This window comes from Camarhynchus parvulus, chromosome 10 (genome assembly GCF_901933205.1).
Source record: "Camarhynchus parvulus chromosome 10, STF_HiC, whole genome shotgun sequence".
Lineage (NCBI taxonomy): Eukaryota > Metazoa > Chordata > Aves > Passeriformes > Thraupidae > Camarhynchus > Camarhynchus parvulus.
Window position 1 is genome coordinate 4094002 of NC_044580.1, and position 23043 is coordinate 4117044.

General features: G+C 42.9%; 2 protein-coding genes across 6 annotated transcripts in view; one reads left to right on the forward strand and one right to left on the reverse strand.

The window, feature by feature from the left end:
* Window positions 1-6999, reverse strand: part of HMG20A (high mobility group 20A) — a 39325-nt gene extending 32326 nt beyond the window's left edge. The window contains exon 1 of the mRNA XM_030955163.1: window positions 6682-6999. The gene's annotated coding sequence lies outside the window, so the exon portion shown is untranslated. The remainder of the gene's footprint in view (window positions 1-6681) is intronic.
* Window positions 7000-7235: 236 nt separating this feature from the next.
* PEAK1 (pseudopodium enriched atypical kinase 1) overlaps window positions 7236-23043 on the forward strand; it is a 110152-nt gene continuing 94344 nt past the window's right edge. For 4 of the 5 annotated variants that reach the window (XM_030955677.1, XM_030955675.1, XM_030955679.1 and 1 more), the window contains exon 1: window positions 7236-7389. The gene's annotated coding sequence lies outside the window, so the exon portion shown is untranslated. Of the gene's footprint in view, window positions 7390-18256; window positions 18309-23043 lie in introns of all 5 variants that reach the window. The other variant, XM_030955676.1, reaches the window with a different exon arrangement.

Below are 23043 nucleotides of genomic sequence, written 5' to 3' on the forward strand. Positions count from 1 at the left end.
TAGTCAACCACAACTACTGAAAAAGCACTTGTCACATTACCTCTCCACAAATAACCCAGAGGTTTTAAATTGATGGCATTTTGTTCAAAACCATCAGCAAGCAGTATGAATCATGCACTATCTGTTACTTGAAATTGACATTTAGAAAGCAGGGATCAAACTAATATGATTCAGAAGCTTTCCTCTCACCTTCTTTTTCCTATATTCGGAGCTTTAAGAAGAAAATATTTGTGCTTCTGCATTACAAGTACATGTTTGGCGTTAGTGAACAATTTCCAGAATCCTGATGATGTCACACAATTTATACACAGCTATCAACTGACACAGAATGGGAAACCAGCAAAATACTGGTGGCCTAAGATGGAAGAGGCCTGAAAATTGTATTTCTCTAATGCTAAAGCTTTGCATATTTTGATACAACCTAGATTTTGATAGTTTACAAAGCAGTAACTTGCTGCTGCAAAGAGGAAGGTCTTGCCCTCTCCTCCTTTCTCAGCTGGTTACAGCTTATTGGACATTTTACAGAGCTACTTCACTCCCTAACTCTTCCCTTCGGGAGAATCCCAGGAAAGTGAGGAGGCTCAGCATCTCCAACTAGGCACAGTTGAAAGGAAGGGCTCAAAGAAATACCAGAGCTAACTGAAAAAGAATGTGTATGGGAACTCCCACTGCCATGTGTGGTAAAGTCGTATCAAGCTTGAAGAGCCACCTCCAATCACCCAAGATAACTTTTTGGATTCCTTCTGCCAGCAGTGGGCTGTAGTTCTCACAAGACATCAAGAGAAGCATCCAGAAAGATCCTCTGGCTACATGAAGACAAGCCAGGTGCTGGAAGGTGCAGACACCAGCTGTCCACTGCCTAAGGCTATGGTTTCACTGCAGCCTAAGCCTGTTGAGCTACCAACTACTGCGAGAGCATCATCTTTCAGCCTGGCACCTGTTCCCTGGACAAATCACATGGTGGTTCAGCATGCTGAAGAAACAGAAGAGCATTTAGTTCATTTACCAAATTAGTTTATGCCAAATGAAAGGGTGAAATGGCTCAAAGGATCCAACAAGCAGCTGGCAGAAGAAAAAGGGATGTGAGTAACACAGCCAGGAGTTAGTGATGTACATTGCTGTAACTCCACAGGCTGCGATTCAGCTCTCCCTAAAATTCTACTGCTGCCAGAAACGAAGAACATTTGAAGCTATTCCAGTAACAGAGGGCCCCAAAATAGTCTTAAGTGGGACAAAATATGATTACCAAAAAAAATTAGGGTTATATCATAAACTGACATGACTTTTTTCCCCCCTTTCCAATCTAAAGCAAATTCTCCTGATGAAAGATGAGATTCTTCCCCATAAGTCTGGAAAAAGAACTTCAATTCTACAATTCTGATTAATTTCTTCTTATTATTTATTATACTGGCTTGCAATATCTTACATGAATTTCAGCAATTTCTTATCTTAAGCTCAGCAAAGAGTAGTTGGAGTCTATTCTGTCATGTTTCCCACATATTGAAACAGTGAGGATTTAGTCAAATGTTGGTTATCTCAATTTCATTTCAGCAGCAGCATGAGTCATGTGCAATAGCAGCTACAACATACTGCAGTAAATGCACCCAGAGCCAGCACTCTGCTCCAAAAGATTTTAGGAGGTTACCTATGATAGTTACTGACTAGATGTCAGGGCTGGAAAAAAATGCATTCCAATATGCCAATATTTCAGGAGTTTTGGAGACTCTGAACATTTGCTCCTCTGCTCTAGAAATTCCACAGAATTTGTGATTATTGAGATATTCTAACAAGATGTTTGTATATTTGAAGAGATGGTAGCATTAAACTGAATAGCCTACTTCAGTAAGTCTTACTTTTTTATCCTTTAGGTATCAGAAGGTGTCTTTGTCAATGTCCTGGATAAGTGAAAATTCAACCAAGGCAGACTGCTCTTAAAGCAAGACGGGGAAAAGTGGGGCAGAAGAGCAGCACCATATCCAGGGTAGAATACAAGTAAGGAAACAACACCCCTAAAATGACAATCTACAAAGCTTGTACTCAAGCTTTCTTCTCTCACCTCCATGTGCCACTATCCTGCACTGGGTACTCCTTCCTGGCTCCCCAGTTTTCCTGGCAGAAATGCTATGTTAGCAAACTCCAGATTTGGAAGTGTGACAGAAGATTCACAGTTTACTGCTTCCAGCACTTTGCTCCGTGTTGATCTGTTTTCTGTCCTGTACAGTCTCATACTATTACCAGAACTTGTTTTGCCACAGCTCTCTCTCCACTGCTTTCCCAGCTATGGAGACTGACACTTCAATACATTGTTAGGCACAGCACACCCTCCATACTGGTGTGGGACACTAATTCTGTTACATCAGAAACTCAGCCTTTGCTGAACACATCATTATGGCCTGGACACCAGCCTGAGATTACTTAGCCTATTCTTACACAAAGTCCATTCTCCCCAAATCTTTTTCATTTCCATTACTAAATGTTTTGCCAATTATTGGATTTCAGCAAACAGTACTCCAAAGTTAAGAAGAAATACACCACCTTATATACAAGGCTTCAAAACAGCAGCCAAGGGAATTCCAAGAGGAACAAATCGTTTATTTCTTAAGTAACAAACACAAAAATTCACAAAAACCCCACTAATTCGTGCCATACTACTTACCTGAAATAAAAGGAACTACAGAACAGACACAGCCAAGTCAGACCTGCTTTAACCACCATTTGGTTAAGACTGAGAGCCCCTCCCAACAAAGCCTGGCAAGTTCTACAGATGACATTTTGAAGGGCAGTTGAAAACTGCTGAATTTCTTTTGGCTGCAAACAATCCCTCAGACACCACCATATAATTAAAGCTATGAATTTATCACCTTTTCATATTTGAACACAATAATAAAACAAAAGTAGACTTTTCCCCTGTTAAGTCACTAAATTGCTGAGAAATCCTCTGTGTTTTGCACTTGTTAGGGGAAGAAAAAAATGGAAAAAAGGATCCAGAAATAAATCCTGTCAGTCTTAAGCCTCTTGAAGTCAACTAATAACCAACACTTTGACTACCCCATTCTCTTGTGCACTTCACACATTTTTGTTGTCAGCAACAAAGCCTTCTGCCACTCAATCTTGTGACCAAACCATCCTTTGCCATTTTCATGCTATCCCAGTATCCTGAACTGCAGGCTAAGGGTGCCCACTGCTCACCTCATTACTTATCCCAGCCATAATGCACAAAAAGCACATTCCAATGTCTTAGATTTCCATTCCCTTTCACCTGAAGAAACGGTATAAACAATCCAAGTCACAGGAATTTCAGAAATAGTGAAATATAAGGTTTATTTTGCAATTCACTTTATGCCAGGAGAGATGTATGGTCCAAAAGACTGAAATCAGCCAAAGTCAGCTCTTGCCACAGCCTCCTGCAAAACAGTGCAGGATTATTTGTTTCTAGGATAAAATCATTAATGAAGGCAACATAGCACAGGCTCTTTTTAACATATTTGCTGTTAAAACACTCCAGCCAATAATGCTCCTAATGTTTCTGAAAGACAGGTTTTTTTCCAAGTACATCAGAACTTGCAAAAGTAAGGTCTAGGAACAAAAAAGATTTCCTAACAAATGTAGAGGTTGGAAGAAACTTGGAAGGTGTTCCACAGTTAAATGGTTTTGTTTCCCTGTAACACAGAATGAAGATTTCTCACAAATAAACACACTCAAAAGCAGATGCAGCTGGAATTCATCAAAAGCTGTACTTGTCAAAGCGGTACCAAGTAGAGCTTCAGAAATCAAATGTCAGTCTCAGTTTTGCCCCTAACAGCTATGAACAATGCAAGTTATTCCTTTAACAAGAATTAGTCATCTGTGGGATTAATGTGCATACAAATAGCTTTACCATATACATCCCAACAATCCCATTATGCAAGAGATTAAAACAGACTAGTGTGGTAATGAAATGCTTATGACCAGACCTGTCCCACTGGCAGTGCATGCACAAACCCACATCTGGCTGCTTTGCCCTCACAATTCCAGGTCCAGTATCAGACTACAGGTTTGCACCACAGAACATCTGATTTGGAAAGGACCACAAGGACCACAGGTCCAAGTGCAGCAAAAACCAACAGCTGCCATCAGAGCCAGCAGTGCTGCTGATGGCACTGGACAGCAAGAGCGACGCCACCACAATACGGCCAACACTGCCCATCCTGCCATGGAGCCTGACCCACAGCAATAAAGCTTTAACTTGACTGTGTATTGCAAATAGCCATCAACTAGCCTTACCTGCTTCCAGAAACCAATCCTCTGGAAAAACCAGTGGCTTCTGAAAACCAACTACACTTAGTAATTCATACCTTGTGAACACTTAAGAGTTGAAGTGTGTTTATTGATTGCTCTTCTTGTCTTAAAAATAGCAGAAGCTTAACAGCTTCCTTGAACATAAGAAACATTTTCCCTCTCTTTCTAAGGGAAAACATTGAAGTAAAAAAACCAAAAAAGCTAGAAGGAATGCAGAAAGCAACTTCATTTTGGGACTCCCAAGCCATTCACATTATAGACTGAAACAGCATTTTATTAAAAGGTACATGAACAACTGGGAAAAAAAAGACAACTTTTCTGTATTCACCTACTGCCCTCAAAATTGTAAAGGCATGTTCCCTTGAGTCACCCATCTCTCCCACAGATCACTTATCCAGAGTGTCTCCATTACTTAATTCTCTAACAACTCCTCACAGCACATGCCACAACACCCAAAAAAACCCAGCACACCTCTGTGTGCACTGCAGCCATGCTGAGCAGGAATACCTACAATTTTTCAGCCACAGCCTGGAGAGGGCAAGAAGTACAGCAAGAATTCAGAAACTTGGATGAGCCAGTAAGCTTGAGAAAAATCCCATTGAACAACTGGTCCTAAAACAATTTCAATTTAGTCAAGGAGCAGCAATTAGCACTGAAGGCTGAGCTGCTGTGGCAGGTGAGGAGACACACCTGGATACTGAGTGACCCTTCATTGAACTTCACTGGAAACAGACACCAACAAAGGTTACAAAGTCAGCCCCAACACATCCGTGCACAATTTTCTCCATTCCTGTGCCCTGACAGTAACACTGTGATGCCACACAAGCAAAAGCACAGCTCACAGTCAGGGAGCTCAGCTCCCAGCTCTGGGGCAGGCCTGGCCAGCCATACCCTGCAAGCCTGAGCTGGGCCAGGGAAATCCCCTGCCAGAGCACACGGTGTAAACAGTGAGAATCTCTCTCCTGGTGGTTCCTCTACTGCAGAGCACCAGAAATTGTTACAGGCACCTTCTAACAGTCAGGTACACACAGGAGCTGGACCCAAGCCTCAGGTACTAAAGGAACATGATTCTCTCCTCCCTTTTCTGAGCCATGAAAGGTCATCACCACACACCCTCCGTGTGCCCCACCAGGGGCAACCACAGGAACAAAAATCCATTTATAACCAGGACAGTGTGGTCAGAGCACACAATCTAACATTTTGCTGGGATCCAATATAAGAGTTAACTTAGGATTTCAAAGACTAACCCAAATACTTTAGGCACCATTTCTAAGCCAAACTTCTCAACTTCTATGTCAAGGCATGCCAGATTTCTAAGGGAAAAAAATTACCAGTTTCCCTCAATTTCCTGAACTCTGAAGTTACAGTATCTGCCACCAAGTGACATAGTTCCAGAAATAATGAATATTGCATCCCTTCTAACAGGCATATGATACTGGTGTGAAAAATCCAAGAGAAGGTAAAACAGCATTTCACTGTCTTCAAATAGGTTGTGTCCCTACACACGTGGCCAGGATTAAAAAAGAAAAGTTATTAAAAATAAATTATTTGTTTTCATCCACAGTTTATGATTACACTCCTCAGAAGTTACGAATGGTCACTTCAGAACAACACACATGTGCTCTAAGAGTGGTCAAGAGGGTCACATGCAAGGTATATAAAAAAGCTACATCTTTTGCAGCCTTATGAAATGTCCTAAATTACTGTCTATTTTACTTTTGTCTTATTCTTTCTCAATTTCTGTGTCTGAGTATGTTTCATAGCGTAGATATCCACACAGTACTACGTGCAGATAACTGATAAACAAATAAAATTACCTACATGAGAGATGCATGATAAAAAGTGTTTTTTATTGACAGCCAAAAAAGCTGGAGGCCACTACTTTAGAGAGCAGGAGTTCTTTTATTTCTATTTCCCCTGTCCTTGCTCCTTCTCACCCTAGCGCTGGTTTTCCAGAGGATTGGAATGAATGGCGCCTCGCAAGGCACGAGGCCCCGGTGTCTCCAACCCCAGGGCCGGGGCTTCTTTCTACCACCTCGGAATAAGGGACTTGGTTCCCCAGGAACGGGAAACTGAATGTGAAAACCAGGAGAGAAGTATCAGAAACCCCCGCCATAATAAATCACCTGCTTGACAAGGCAAGGTTAACGGACCTACAGAAAAGATAAATAAATAGAACTAAGGGAACCATGAAATATCGCTTTGGGGGAACCGTGGAAAGATATATAATGGAGAACACCGAAAGCCAAGCACTTAGACCCTCATCCGGTTCTTCCCCCTCACCCCCCGTGAGCTCCGGCGGCTCCCCCAGCCCCCCTCACGGCGGGCCACGGCACCCGCGGCCGCCCGCCGGCTCCTTGCCCGCCGCGGCCGAGGACGGGCGGCGGGCCCGTCCCTACTGACCTGCCGGCGGCTCTCGGCCACGGCCGGGGTCGCCGGGTCCCCTCAGCCGGGTCCCCTCAGCCGGGTCCCCTCAGCCCGCGCAGCCGCCGCGCCTGCCGCACGCGCACGGCCACCTTACAGCCCCGCCTGCTGGGATCTCTCCGCTCCCGCCTCAGCGCGGCCCTCTCGCCTCCCACAGAGGAGCCCCCCGGGAAAAGGCCCAGCCAAGTCAGGAACACTCGGGGCTCGGCGGCCGCGGTTCCGCTCCCCTCAGCGGCCCAGCGCGGGGCTGGAACTCAAACCACGCAGCGGGACTACTTCACCACCGCAGGCGGAAGCACATGCTTTCTGCACACGCGCGCGCGCGAACTGACGGAACGCATTTAAAGGCCCGCGCGCGGTGCACGCCGGGAGTTGTAGTCGTCTCTCTGCCGTTCGCCTGGCCGCCCGAAGACCTCGCCCCGCCCCGTGGTGGCGCCACGCCCGCTCGCCGCCGGCAGCCAATGAGCGGGAGAGGGGCGGGGCTTCCCGCCGCGGTGCGCGCGCGGGGGGCGGCACCCGGAGTTGGTTGTTGCGCGCGGGCGCGGCGGTCGCAGCCGCGTCCCGGGAGCCGCGTCCTCGCCGGGGCCCGGCGGGAACGGAGCCCCAGCCCGAGCCCGCACGGAGCCTCCGGGGCGCAGCCGCCGCCTCCTCGCGGGAGGCGCCGTGGGGCCGGGGAGCCCCTGCCAGGTGAGGGACGGGGGGGGGTGACGGCCCCTCACGCCGTGAGGGGAGGCCGGGGGGCGGCGGTGGCGGTCAGCTTTCCTCAGCGGGGCCGTGGCGGGGGCAGCGAGCCGGGCTTCGGCGGGGCGCAGCCGCCGCCTGCCCGTCACTCCCTCCCTTGGGTCCCCGGGCTCCCCTCGCCCCGCCGCGGTCCCGGTCGCAGCGGCGCCCGCAGAGCCCGTCTGGCGCCGGCAGCCGCGCCGGGGGCCCCCACGGGGCCGAGCGGCGCCCTCGCCCCCGGGCGCGGCGCGGGGCCCCCGGGTGCTCGCCGGCAGCCCCGGGCGCTGGCCGAGCCCGCAGCGCGGCTGGGAGCGTGCGGCGCCATCCCGCGCCCCGCTGGGGAGCGCCTGCCGCCGCGCTGACACCTTCGAGGAATTTCCCGGGATAGAGCTGCTGTGGGTGCCGGGTGGATGCTGTTCCTGGCGGGGCTCTGTCCCTGCTCTGTTATTATTACGAATTACTGACTTGAAAGGCTTTACGTGTTAGCGCGTACGTGTGTAGCTGCATTCCATCCTCTCGGCCCTTTCTCTCGAAGGTTGTTTTGGATTTGTAGGTGGGTCGGTCTGTTTGCCAGTTTTTATTGAGGGTGAAGTTGAGGCTGGGCTGGGAAAGCTGGGATTCGCGTGGGACAGCAAGTGAAACGATGTGAATACTTTGCAGTTGTCTGCTACTTGTGGAGCAGCTGATACCTGATGCAGAATGGCCAGGCTGCTCCGAGGTGAGCACAGGGGCAAGGAGGAATGTCTTCTGGGGGATCTCTGACCTTGGATTTAATAGGGGCTCCTTCTCAGATAGTGTAATTTCTGTTTACTTTAGGTCTTTGCCGTTTACTTTTGTAGAGCTCATTCTTCTTTAACCGCTTCGTAAGTGCCTCCAAAGTTTTTCCCCTTACTCGCTGTGGCTTAAAGGCTATCTGATGTCTGCTAAAACATTTTATTCCCAGATATTTACAGAAAAAATAACATATGGAGATATATGGGCACGAAGGAAAGAACACGCAGTTGTTTCAGGAACCAAGACTTTATGGAATTCCAATAATTAGGTTCTATAGTTAGAAAGTTTACTTTAACTTGCTTAAAGTTGCCAGCTGAACAACTGCCTTTGTGACAGACTGGATCTACTTCCTTCTGTGTGACTTTAGCTTGACTTACAACCTCCTCTAGACAGTCTGAATCAAGGGGTGTAGCAAGAGTGGCAAATACTTGTGGAGATTTTATTTGGTTGTTTGGACTGTTAGAGCTCTTAATCTAGCTTCATACTGGCTTAAAAGGTTGTGTCTGTAAAGTAGCGAAGTTGTTTTATCCAGATGAAGCATCTTCCTGGCAGAGTTACTGCTTAGTGTGTTTTCAGGAAAACCTTGTTTTATTCTCTAAAATACAGAACTATGTAAGAAGGAATTACCAGTTTTTCCATGAGTAACTTTCCATGATTAATCTTATGTATTCATTTCCTGATGGCTTTACCGTATTGCTAGGATATCCCATGTAGATAATTGAGTCACAGATTTCCTAAATTACCTTTTTGGACAGACCTCTTTGGCTCAACTACACTTCCCTCACCTGAGCAGTGGCAGGTGGGGCTCAGGTGATTCCTGAGCCTGGGCAGGAGGTACCAGCTGCAGAACAAGGAGCCAGCAGGCTTTGCTGCCTGCCTGGCTGCAGGTAGGCACTTTCACTCAGCTGCAGTTCATAATGGATGCAATGTTTGCATTTCCTTCTGCTTTAGAGCATACAGTTAGTTTGAAGGAACAGCATTTCCTACATATCTGCAAGTCTTATGGCTCTTTCAGTGAAAGAGAGCAAAGAGGCAAAATACCATTTCCACTTCTTGGGTAATTTGTTTCTGACTTTTCGGCTCTTCAGAAAATCCATTTCCAGGCATGTTAACTAATATATGTATTATTTCCTGTTTACTTTCCAAGTAAAGGAATTGGTTGGAATCAGAAGGGGAGGATGCTATTTGGCTAAATGACTCCTAAATGCTGACTAACTTATTTTTCCCAAACAAGATAGTAAAATATTATAACTATTGTAATCTATTGATAAGGGTCATAATATTGACAGTTATTATATCGTGCTAGCGATACTGTTCTGTATCGTGCTAGGAAAAATATGTATGTGAAAAACTTACTCTAAGTTAACTTGTATCATGTTTTTTCTACCTTGTTCCCGAACTTACACTCCTGTGTGTCTCCTTTCCTTTTCCTGTTTAGTCTTTGCTCTTAGGCTCCCTTTTCCCTCCAGCTGCCTCTCAGCCCGGTTTAGGATCGCACTATCCCATCCCTGCTAATGGCCCATGTTTTCTTTGCCCTTTTCTCTGAAGGGATCTGCAGCTTTCCTCCTTGTCACTGCTTCTCTTGTTCTGATTGCTCTCTGATGAGGTTGTGTTTCAGGCAGTGTTAATAGTCCTTTCTCTTTTATTTTTTGGATTGTGAGGCTGTTGGAGCAGAGCCCCCAAGGATTGCCAGGTGGGCTCCGAGGTGAGCCGCGCTGTCCCCTGGCCAGCCCCGCGCTGTTCCCATTGCTGTGCCGAGGAATCCTGCCGGGAATCCTGCCGAGCTGCTCCCTCCCGTGCAGTCGGTGTGTCAGAGCTGACATTCGGGTACGGGCAGGGCATTGAAATGCAAATGCCTCGGCTCTGACGAGGAGATGGTGCTGAGCTGGTGGAAAGCGCTGAGAAGGTTGTGGAGTACCTGTGGTGTGAAAGGAAACAACTGACAGGGGAACTAAAAATGTAACTTTCTTATCTTTCTGCTATTAACGCCTCCAGATGTTTTTAACCTACTTTGAGTACAAAAATAATAACTTGTAGAGCATGGTTTGGTTTAATAATTGAAGCAAAGTTCAAAGAGAGAATGCCAAGCTATTTGCAGCCATATATAGAATTTACTGGCTGTTAGTGGCAGCCAAAAATCACCAGTGAGGGAAATTCCACTCTCTGTGTATGTAAAGTCCCTTGGATTTTGGAGGAGGAGTTGTACAGCCCCAGACCCACGGGAAAAGGCTTTGAATTCTCCATGCTGATACCTGGAGGGGTGGAAGGAGCACGTTTTGTGAGTGCATTACTTGGGACAGGCTGCTGCAGGGACCTTGTCTGCAGAGCCTTACTTGGCATTACCAGTCTTCCCACCTTGCTGTGTGCTCCCACACAGCTCCTGTGTGAGGACCAGGAGTTGCACTGGGATTTACATTGGCCCAAGGCTGAAATACTTCCATTGTTTCATATGGATCAGCACAATAATGCAGAATTTCCATTACCATACACTTTTAAATCTAGAGTGGAAAAATACAGGCTGCAAACTGGAGGAAGAGTTGCTAGTTGACTTTCACTGTTTTAAAGCAGGGTGAAGTGGAGCAAGTCAGCAGTGCACACTGGGGAGAATGTGACAGCTTTAGAACCTCTACGACATCAGTGACAAGGATAAATGGCCTGGTTTTACTTGGTAATAATTCTAACTGGTTGTCCAATATTTGAGCTGCAATTTCCATAAATTGTGGTTTAGCACTGTGGGCTCTGTGTTTTCTAAATCAAAAGCAGAAATTATCAACTGTGTAAGAAATTTTCAGTTTTCCTTTTGCCTGAGATAGATAAGCAGCTGAGTGACTCAAGCAATTTCTTTTCCCATATCTCTTTAAGTGGACTGGGTTGATTTGAGATTGCCTGATAGTGCAAAATGTGGATAGAGGAAAACTACACAGTGGGTGTAACTCTGAGGTCACCTTCTTTGAACTGAATTTCTTTTGGGATGCATTCAGCTATTATAAAAGTTATCATGGTAGCTCACCAAGTTACAAAATGGATTTACCACAAATGTTTTTGAGTTTGTCTGTTCAGATGACAACAAGAACAACAGGATTTCAGAACCCCTGGGATCCTCAGTCATCATTTATCTCATCCTAGTAATCACATATTGCTGTGCAGGATGAAGACAAACTAAGTTTTGAGCCATACCTCTTAGAGAAGTGTTTTGTAATCAATCTGTAATGGATTTCCTTTTTCAAGTCTTTGGTTATGGGGAAGTGGGGGGCGGGGGGGGGGAAGTATTTTATCTACATTAAGTGTAAAAAAATATAAATATTGTCTGGGAAAGGCATTTTAAAATCTTTCCATTTGTAGACTTTATCCCATATTTTCCTTAAGAGTAATATTTCAGTTATAAAGCCTTACATGTGCTTAAATATAAATGCTGAAAAATGCTCAACTGTCTTAATGCAGTCACTGTTGACTGCAGGAGACATTTTTAGCAAAGTTTTTGAAATCACAGTAAACAAATGGATAAAAATCATGCCAGGCTAAACATTGTAGGCTTCTAGCAATACTTGTTTTAGTAACATCTTGTCTGAGATGCCAGTTCAGTGTGGTGCTAAAAAGTAAGATCACTCACTTGGTAAGTTAGTGCTATTTCAGAAAATACTGCTACTAGCACAGAATTTGCCAAAGCAACGTTATTGGTGTTCAAACAGATTTGGGTTATTGTATTGTTGGCTACAGGTTCTGTAGGAAGCTGTTTAGTGTTCACAGTTTGACCTTCCATGTTTTTGTAAAACTGATCTCAATCCTAAATGTTCCCTCTTGGATGCATGCCTATATTTACACAGGCCCCTCTACAAAGCTCCCCAGAGGAGGAAGACAGTCTGTAATGCAGGAGATGTAAGTTCTGCATGTATATATTTATATCCAGTCTTCCAGCTCCCAGGGTCTTGCTGTCAGAAAAACCTTCAAACACATTTAAAAGACATTTAAATCTTACAGTATAAACATGAACAAATATAGACATCCTTCCACACTGGCTTCATGTATATTCCCTCCTAGCATAAGTCTCTGTACATATCACAGATGCTCTTATTGTTGTCCCAGCTGCCAAATTTCCTCTTAGTGAGTGTCATTGTTCTGCTTTTATACTTGTTGGTGTCCTTTCTGGGGGCTTCTGTGGTGCAGCAAGAAGGAAGAACAGTTTTAAAAATGCGTAATCTTCCCCTCCCCAAACTGGCCAGGACATTCAGAAGCATGTGTGTGAAAGTAATAGAGACACTTCAAATTTCAGTGCTTCTGGAGCTGAAGTTGTCCTTGGGTAACTGTTAAGTCTTTTTGCACCTTTTTCTTCCCCCCAGTTCTGCCTTTCTCTCTACCTTGTTTTAGCCCTGAGTAGCCTTCTGCAGAGTGCCCTTTTAGCCTGTTTGGCATCCTGTTAAAATCACTGATTCTTTCTGTAAAGGCTCAGAATTACATCCATGTTGCTTTAATAAAGTTTGAAATTTAATGCAAATATATACAAACTCGGAGAGAATAAATATCAGTCCAGGAGTTTTCCACGGGGGAGTAAGTCATGTTGTGTAATTGTTTTTCCATTTGCTTTAAACCTTGCTAATTGTCCTTCTGGGCCTTCTTCATCCAGATTGGGTAGTTTTCCTTAAAAACAGGTTGCACAATATTCCCCAGTCTGAGACTTCTAAGGCTGTAACTATATGGTTAAGGAGTGTGACTCCTGCCATTTGGAATGATCTTTGGAGGAGCTAGTTTATTTAATGACTTTTGTTCTGTAAACTGTAGACATTGTCAGTTTTTAGAAGCAGGGAGACAGCTCCTAGTAAAGATGTGGAGAGTGGGGGGCACACGAGAGCTGCCAGTGTGATCATTTACACATGCTGTGATTGTGCAACAGCTTGTGCTATGTTGTAGTCAGTGGAAGAATTCACTGAACTTGGTGTTAAACACACATCCAACCCAAAAATGCTGACTATTTTAGAGCTTCATAGATGTAAAATTGTATTTTCATGCTGTGATTTTTTAAATTTGGAATATCAGATTATTAGCAATAAGTCTCAAACCTGCTCTGCTGCTAATGAAGTTGTCAGTAACATACATTTCAATTGTAACAACAAAAATTGGAAAGTGTTATTGCAGGCCTTGAAGTGAGACAGGTTCAGGTTTAAGGACAGTGTTTTTGGCTAGAGAAGTTTCCTTGGGAAGCCCAGAAAACAAAGGCATTTTAGGGCAAAGCTCACTGAGGCTCCTGCTCCTCTGAATTCTGCCTGGTAGGTATTTCATGTGCAGCAAAGGCAGCATCCCTGTGAGAGAAAATGTCAGCAGAAGCAGAGCTCAGAGCCTCCCCTGTATTTCACTTACCTGTGATTCTGGCAGTTCCATGCCATATCCTCATTGGCATCTTGCTCCATGAATCTGTTGGCAGGCAGGGTGCTGGGTCATGGTTCCTTACAAGTTAACCCACTTATCTTCTCAGAGCAGCAGCAGATCTCTTCCTAAGGTGGTTCTTTTAGTGAGGTGTTCAGGAACCGGTGCATCAGGAGGAGTGTTGCACTCTGGTACATAAAGTACCTGTTTTTAGCAGCTGGGAGAGAGACACTGTTAGTAACAGTTGCCATGAAAAACCTCCTGCAGCAGCATAAAGGAGAGATTGCAGAGTGGTCTAGATGGAGATTCCTCAGCCTCACTGGAGCTTTACTCATGGTGAGTTCTCCTGTGTTCTGCATAATTCTCTGTTGTTCTGCTTGTTGTGTGGGAAGTGTTTGATTGTTGCTTTCAAAGAGAGAAGCTGAATCAGGTTTCCTTCTGATGGTATTGCCATCAGCATCACAAGGGAATTCAATAAATACATTCTTTACATACACAACTGCAAATCATACTGGATTGCATAATGTTGTAAACAGCAAGAAGTGCTGCATAAAAAAAGGTGCCCAGTCCTCACCCTTCATCTTTTTTTTTCCCACAAGGCTGTAATTTTTCTCTGTAGTACTTGATAGTGATAACATTGGAGGCTTTTCTCCCACTGAGTCCTTTGCAAATTGACTTCATTGCTTATGGTTGTACATTATCTTTGTTTATCAGTGTAAATCAACAGTGCTATTCCTGAACAATGAAGATAGCAACAGACAGACCTTTTGAAGCCAAATTTGCTGAGTGAGAAGCAGTGTTGTACAGAAACATGGTGGAAAAGATAAACCAGCACAGGTTATCAGGGAGTTCTGCTCAGTCCCCCCAGAGGAGATGATGGAAATGCTGTGGAATAATGGTATTTTCTCAAGTATTCCTGCACAACTGCTGGGGCAGCTGGAAGGTTCATGCATACACTAATAATTCTTAGGAGAAATAAAAGTCAACAGGTGATATACCAAAGCAACAGCATTTAAAAAGTGGGAATTAGATTTACTAGATCAAATGTTACATAATTGGGTTTTCCCCCTGGAGTTCAGTTTCTGCAGTTCAATACTGGTCTGTCTACACAGAGAGCTAACTTGGGGTGCTTTCATTAAAAATATTTAAACACCCAAACAGAGTGAGATCTATAGAACACAGGAGGAAATACTAATCCATATAATGAATATTGTTGCTTTCAGCAGCAAGCACAGCTTACTGAGGCGGTTATAAGTTCAGTCAATAGTTGCTAAATTGTATTGCACAGATAACACATTGAATTTTTTTGTTCCGCTGACTAAAAGAGTTGGTGTACATTTTCAATCAAATAATCACCATAGAAGTTTGAAGACATATTGGAAAAATAAGCAACCAGTACTCAGTTTATAGCTGCAGTGATTGTGCTGCATGCAAATATCTGAATTGTGGATAAAAAATTACTGAACAAGTGAAATAACTGAAAATCAGTATCAGTTTCTAAACCAAAGTAAGCTCTGCTTTTCCAAAAACTACAGCTTGTCATTAGTGTAGCCACTGTAGAGGAGCCCAGTCCCATCCTCCATCTCTCTGCAGCAGATGGATGTGGCTCCTTGGGTTTCTCTTGCTGATAATGAATGAGAGATGATTGTCCATTCAAGCTGGTGTTTCAAATGAAATGGGAACAACCATAATTTAAAAACTTTGTTTCTTCCCTATTGTGAATGTGAGGCAAGAGCTGGGGGTTTTTTTATAATTTTTTGGCTTTCAGTTGCCAGTTTACGAATGTCTGTAACTTAGGGTATTTTAAAATCCGTAGATTTCAGCTCCTAAAGTTTACTTTGCCACGTGGGTCAAGGTTTCTTTTCCATCACTATTTTTCCATGACTTCTTGGAGTAATTGTTCTGCAGGCAAGGTAAATGTGTATCGGACATACAAATGTTCATTTCATGACACATGGTAAAATATCTGCCCCAGCTGCATAATCTGCTACAGAGTTCTGAAAAATGACAGCCAGGGGACAGCTCAAAGCCTGGGAAGCTCCTGGATCCTTCCTGGGACATGTGGGAGGGGATTTGTGGTCTCAGGGGTGCACTTGCACTCATCAGCCTGCACCTGTAAGTTTTTCTTGAACTTTCTTGTTGTTTTCTTGGCAGTGGGTATGTGGTGGAGCTTAGAAAGGAGGGATGTCACAGCACCCAAAGGCACTCTTCTTGTTAACTTGAGAGATGAACTAGAGTCAAGTTGTATTGTGAGAGCTTAAAAAATAGGAGAATGGACAGTCCTGTCCTCCTGAGGTGCCTTCCTCAGGCTGATAAGGAGCCCCACAAACCACAGGAGCTGCTCAGTGCTGTGCTCTGGGTGCACAGAGCAGCAGTGCTCAGGAACAGAATATACAGGGAACTAAAGGGGTGGCAGTATCAAACTTAACTGTGCTGCACCTGAAAAACCAGCACTCTGGCCTTTAGATAAGGAAAAAATATTGAAATAAAAGTCTGTCTTCTTTATTTTTACTGAGAGAGGAAAGTGAAGGTGTCCTGTGATGAAGACAACTCTTGGTGAATGCTGCTTTGCTGGTTGGTGTGCCCCTCCTGTGTCTGCACTGCTTCACAGCGTGTGCTGGGACCTGGCATAAACATTTCCCCTTGCAAGAGCTGTACACAATGTGCACATAGAGGGAACATGGTCTCTTCTGCCTCTCTAAGATGTGCTGGAATAAATATATTGTTTTGAAAGGGTTTTTTTCATATTTTTCAGATGAGCAACTCTCTTGAGCTTTGTGCTTTTTATTACATAACATTTAAGTATTTTAAGTTCAGAGCATGACCACAAGTTTTATTTTGCATTCGTAAAGTATTTACTGCATGTGGCCATGTAAAAATGGATATATTTCCCTTTATTCTAACTCTGTAACACCTCTAATGCCCCTTAGTTTGTTTGGCACCTTTAACTCTGCAGTGTTATGAGTAGAAAATATTTTATTTAGCACTTACAGAATTCAAAATCATTAAAATTTGCTTTGTATAAAATTATGACTTTCTGAAGAAATATTGGCACAAACTGTGGAAGCTGTTATGTTTTGGAACTTGTATTCAAATTACTAATTTTCTCTCCTTTATTTCTTCTTTCACCTCATTATTAAAGGCTGGTGGGCAAAGCAAACTCAGGGCTGAGGGGTCTGCTTTGGAATCTGACAAAAAGGCAGTCACTTAGAAAAGACAATATGTCTTTTGGGTGGAGAAAAAAAGTACCTGAATTGAAGAAACAATTTTAGGTGCTGTGGCTTATTTTGCTGTGTGGCTCTGCAGACCAGTCAGTTCTGGCATTTCTGTGCACCACCTTCTGTGATTTCATACCTTATTTATACAAATAAGTTTGTAGTTTCATAGGAAATAGTTATTGACAGATCCATTTTAGTATTTGTGGAAGTTAAGCTATAAATTTTCTGTCAATAGTTCAAGAGGCCTCTCTGTAAATATCTTTGGCCATGAAGATTTGGACAAATGTGATCATCCTACACTATGTTGCTCTGTACAGCTTAAAAAATATTTATATCTCAAAATCAAAATGTTGTACAGACTTTCATTCAAAGAGAAGACATTTCTTGTTTTCATCCTGAGAATGGTGTGTGTCTTTGCTCAGATTTATCTGAATGTGGATATGTATATCTTGCATATATATTTGTTTGAAGTGACTATTAATGCTGGCTTAGGAAGTGGTGTTGAAACTTCTGCTATATTCATGTTTTGGGAAGAGTCCATTTTTATTTTCAGAGTAGTACAATAGGAGGTAGGGGTGATGTAAAAACATTTCACTGTCTGGAGAGTGTGACTGAAGTGCTTCATCTTTCCAGAAATTTGCTGCATCTTTGGTTTGCTGAAGTTTTTTTTCCTTTAAAGTGCTGTTGAGGAGACTTCTAATGAGCATCCCAGCTGCCTGTGTGTTGGGAGCAGGGAGGCAGCAGAGTGAAATGGCTTTTTAAGTCAGCTCTTCTCAAAACCCAGAACTCCATAATTTACTGATTTTACAAATAAGAGAGCTGAAAGCTTGGCTTGCCTCAAGTCAATTATTCTAGTGTTTAAAAGAGGACCAAGAGCACTCTCATGGTCTTACTCGCTTTGCTAACCCAGCCTTTTGAAAAGAGCCATGGTAAATATTTATTTAGTTGCCATAATAGAGTATGGGAATGTCTTCTAACCTTAGCAGTGAGGCTGCTGCTTCTAAAAGCTTCAAGTCTTTAGTTCAAAGGTTAAAGATTTATGGCTTTACATCACAAATTGTGTTTCCAAAGGCTTCTCCTAGCACTGCTGTATTTTGTTTTTGTAACTCTGTTGTATTGTCATCTTTCTTGAATAACTTGCTGTCAAAGCACATGCCAGGTCATGTGTTACAGTCAGTTCAGAGCAAGCACACATTTTGCCAGTTAAATATTTCTCTCTGGGAGCTGCAAGAGCTGCCTTGCATTTCAGAAGCTTGCAGTCCAGCCTGCTGATGAGTATTTGCTTTGCTTGTGGCTGAATACCTTGATATGTGATTTGGAAGTCGTCTTGGGAATTAATTTCTGTATTGTTCAGCAATTGGAGAAACTTGGGAACTGGGATGATGCTTGGTTTGTTGCTCAGTTTTCAGGTTATTTAATCTAGGTGCTCTTTTCCCATCCAAAAATTGAAATTTTGGATTAAAACAGATTTTTACTGTTTTTAGAGCATGGAAGATCCTGCCTTTGAACTCCAAGCGAGAGACTGAATAAATACTTGTAAGTAAGGAAGGCTCATTTTTACAATTTCCCTTGTTGACCCCAGGATCACATTTTCCATCATTTATGACAAGGGAGAAAGCAGTCTGCTTGCAAAACAGTAAAATGCATTCAAGTCTTTTGGTATTGTCAGGCCATGACAAAAGCTTAATAAGATGAGAATGACTGGCAGAATGACATGCACCCTCTATTTTTTTAACTCTTCTGGAAAATATACGGAAATCTGAAATGGGGCATAGTGTTCTCAACAAAATGCTGACAGTGACAAAAACTTTGACAATGCAAACATTCTCACTTGTGGAGCTAAATCAGTTGGAAAGAGCAGCCAAAAAGGCAAAGTGGAAATACAGTCGTCTGAAACATTTAGTAGCAATGATCTGCATTAAAATAATTTGTTGCAATTAATTGGTGCTTCCTGCCATTTCTTTGCACAGCAGATTTCACGTGTGTACCACAGTCTTATCTTGAAGCAAGAAAATGAGGATCTTTCTGGGCTGGCTAATGGTTTATTGCAGAGATTTACTTCTTAATCTTCACTGGAGGTTTTGAAGTACTGCCTGGTTTTTAGCAGGCTGATTTAGTTCGTGTTTGATTCGACAATGTACAAAATAGGACTGCTGTAATTAAAGCTTGGTGGAAGCTTTTGGCAAATCCTGAGTTATTTGTGCAGTAGCATTGTGCTGAGGACACGATGCATTTTAGGGAGGGGAAATCAGAACAATGTGCTGATTTACTTGTGTGGGCTAATATGACTCATTTAGAATGAACTCCTTTAAAAGTTTGGCTTTTTTTTTTAGGAAAAACTGACAGGCTAACCTCAGGTTTCAAATCAGTTTTGAACTGGAAGTCTCCCTTCAATCTGCCAATCTGCAAGGCCCTAGGAATTCTCCATGGTTGGGGTCAGCAGTTTACAAACACTGCCTGGACCAATGATCTGTGAAATCAATCTTTGAGTCTTCCTGCTGCTGCCTTTGAACAGTTTCATTGATGGCAAAGTAGAAATGACTCAGGCTTTGGGATGTGATTATAAAAATTCTAAAGCTTAAAACATACAGAAGACAAAATGTTGATGCTTGGAAAGTTTCTTTACAATTGGAATGAGAGAGTTTTGGTCCTGACATTTTCTGGAGCTATGTCACAAGATCCTGAGCAGAATTACTTTGGTACTGTTGCTATTGCATAAATATATTGGAGACGTTTTGCCCACCTTTCAAATTGAAACCATGCTATGAATGAGTCAGCTGGCTGGCTGTTTGCATGCTAAAGCTAACATTTTGTGGGTTCAGATATTTAATAGCTTTTTTCTGTGAATGAATAAGATGGATTAATTTATATACCACACATCCTAGTCAGAAGTCAGTAGTTTGAAAGCCCAGTGAAGCAGTGGTTATAGATGCCACACAATGTGCTCCTCTTGTTGAAGACAGTTCTTTAAAGCTGGGCTGTCGTGGCTCCTTCACCTCAAGCTCAGTGCCTCTGTTAATCACACATGCTTTCTGCTGTTGCTGCAAGCATCTGTGACAACTGGCTTACTGTCCCACCCAGTGCCCATGGTGTCTCATATGAAGTCATTTTTTTCCAAAGCAATTGTTTTGAGCGAAGGTTCTTGCATACTGACTCCAGCCAGCATTCTTCGCTCTGGCAGTGGATTTGGATACCCCTCTGAAGGGTTCACATCTTTGATTCATCGCTCATCTTTTGCACTTGTATTTTCTTTCTTCTTTCTTTCAACACCGCACATCTCTAAAATACTGTGTGTGTTCTGGCTTGTAGGATTCACCTCAGTGTAGGTGAAAACAAAAGTGTTATGAAAATCATAGTCCTGTCTGTGTGTGCTGAAAAATTGCTGGAACCTGTTGCAAAATTTGGTGTTGTTGGCTTTTTTCCAGTTGCAGAGGAAGTGATGCTCTCAGGTCTGGGAGGCACAGGGCTGCCTCCCGTGGAGCTGGAGCTGTGTAAGAGCCAGAGCAGCTGTTGGACGTGTCCCAGGCTCGGGGCTGTGGCCATACAAGGAGCTGCTCTGTCTGATCCCTGTGTTCCATGTGTGTTAAAGTTCATGGGGCTCTGCGCTGGGGGTCAGCCACGGGTGCCTCTCATCCCTGAGGTGCCTGCAGGCATCTCTCCGTATTATTGGAGTGGGAGAAAGGAAGTGGAAAAGAGGGAAAACAGACTTACTGAATATTGCAGTAGGGCTTTGCCAAATCACATTTTGGGATTCATTTCTATTTTAAATGCTACAGTGGCTGCCAAAGCTGGCAAACTGTGATCCCCTTTGGAAGGGGGAGGAGACTCCATTACTTCTCTGCCAGAGGAGGAACATCACTTCATTTTCCTGTTGCTTTGTTTTTCCTTTTGTAAAGGAACAAAGAAATTCTGGGAGAGAAAAGTAGAAAAAGCCATTTTTCAAAGCTTTTCCAGAAATTTTACAAAAGAATGGATTTGATTTACACTTTAAATGTGGTTTCCTGTCTTCTCTCACGTCATTTGCATACCTTTAAAAATAGCTTGGTTTAACTTTATTTTGTAGGAATGTGTCTCTTCCTCTGCTAGTGCTGGTCAGGGTATTGTTTGCTTGATTATTTCTATGCATAAAACAAGAAGTGATCAAATTTAGTCACCAAACAATTGGCCAGATTTGCAGAGAGAAAAACTGATTAGAATCACCAAGAAAACAGGCTGAACATAGAATAATATTGATGCTAAAATAACTAAATCCCAGAGTTTAGGAAGATGACTGAGCAGCAAGAAAAAAAGAAAAAGCTGAGAGCCAAAAAATATCTGGGTTTTCTTCCTGCCTTTGTCATGCCTCACTTGTAGCCTTGGAAACTGAGACAAAGAGGTTAAGAAACTTGCTCATTCTTAAAATGGAGATAAGATACAGTGTACAGCTTATTTTAGTCTCACTTATTCCTCTGCAAAGTGCTGTAAGTGAACAGTGCTGGATTTATAGCTGTATATATCTATACCATGAGCGTGTTTGTTTAGGACCTGAGCCAATGAATCAGGTTTAGTTGTGTTTTCTGTGCATGCCTGTTAGTGATCCCTTGTTTGGGGTCATCTGTCAGTCTGTGCAGGTTATTTCATCCTCTCTGTCTGGAGGGAGCTGGATTTTGGTGAAGCCAGGCAGTTCTACCCCAGCACCTGGCACAGTGCAGGTTGGCTCCAGACTTCTCAAACAAGCTCTGGTTTTCCCTCCAGGTATCTAACCCAGGGACTCAAAATTGTGGCATCAAAACATTGGAAAGGGTTCTTTGGCAAATTGATCAACTGTGAAATTGTTACAAGCAAGATTTTTTAAATCTGAGAATGGCACTTTTTAGTTAAGGTCTGTTCATAGGGCTTTTGTTTTATAGGCTCTCTGGACATTCACATGCTGTTTATATTAATGCAGCTCATTTGTAGGCAGTGCAGACACTTTTAGGAATTGTAAGACTGTGGAGACATTTAATGGCTGAGGATAAATTGCACAGCTGTGGACACTATTTATACTTTCCTGTATAGAAAAGAGTCTGTGTCATGAAATAAGCATAGCTCAATGTTGCGAGTTATTTTTCATGGGTTTTTTTTTAATCTGGGAGAGGGCTTGCCAGCTCTTGGGTTTACATGTTTAAAAGTGTTAGCATGTCCATATACTAAGAAGATAGAGTTCATGCTTTACCCATTAAGAAAATAGATACTGAAGAAAAGAGAAAGTAGGTAAGTGTTTAAAAATCTTAGTAAGGAATTCTAGAAACACTGCATAAAATTTCTGGGCTGAGTAGTTCCTAAATATGCAAAGGGAAACTAAATATGATTGAAAATAGCCAGGACTTGATAGAAGGCCAAGTGAACAGTAACTCATGGAACAAGTTAATTTACAGGTTAAGGATCTGAAACTTCTGCAAAGCACACATCCTTTCCTAAAGAAAGAAATGTCCAAGCCCACGGTTTTCAGTAAAAGAACAATTTAAAGCCAGTTCCAACTTATTAAAATCTGTAAGGAGAAATAATTATAACTTTAATAATTCGATCTCAACCAAAGAACACAGAGAGCAAGTTGTTTGTTCCTGGTAGATGTGTTAATGATGGGAATCTTTAGAAGTCAACTTTAAAGGACAAAAGGACAAACACAATTATAGGATGTGTAAAATGGAAATTAGGCACTGAGACAGAAACTGAATTGCTTCAAAGATAAGAGGCTGGGATAAATTAAGAACTAGTAGATACCATCTTCGAAATACTGCAATCTAATATCTTTGACAGTTACTTTGAAAAAAAGTTTGCTGAAAGAAACCGTAGGAAACTGCAGACACTGTATAGTTCTGGGCTCCTAGTTTTTATATCATGCACGTGGACTGTGGCTAATTTCAAGTTGTCTCCATACTTTATATCTGCAAGGTTCTGTAAAATTATTCTGCCACGTAAAATACCTCTGAGTGCTTCTACATCCTCAGGAGATTCAGCTGCAGCTCTGTAGTTTGTTCCCTTCTCTCCCTTAATGCTCCAAAATCCACAGGCTTGTTCTGTCTCACATTGCTGTCTGTTATGGGAACCAGGGGATAGGGTTAGTGGGTGAATTATGAAGTAATTTGATCAAGGGCTCAGGAGATAGGATCTTTCCTCTCTTTTCTTCCCTTGTAATGTCAACACTGTGGTTTTTAGAAAATAATAACTTGCACGTATGCTCTGAAATTCCAGCTTTGGCTCTGACTTGTCCTAAGCTGTTACTGCTTTGTTTGGGTCAATCTGATTTGAC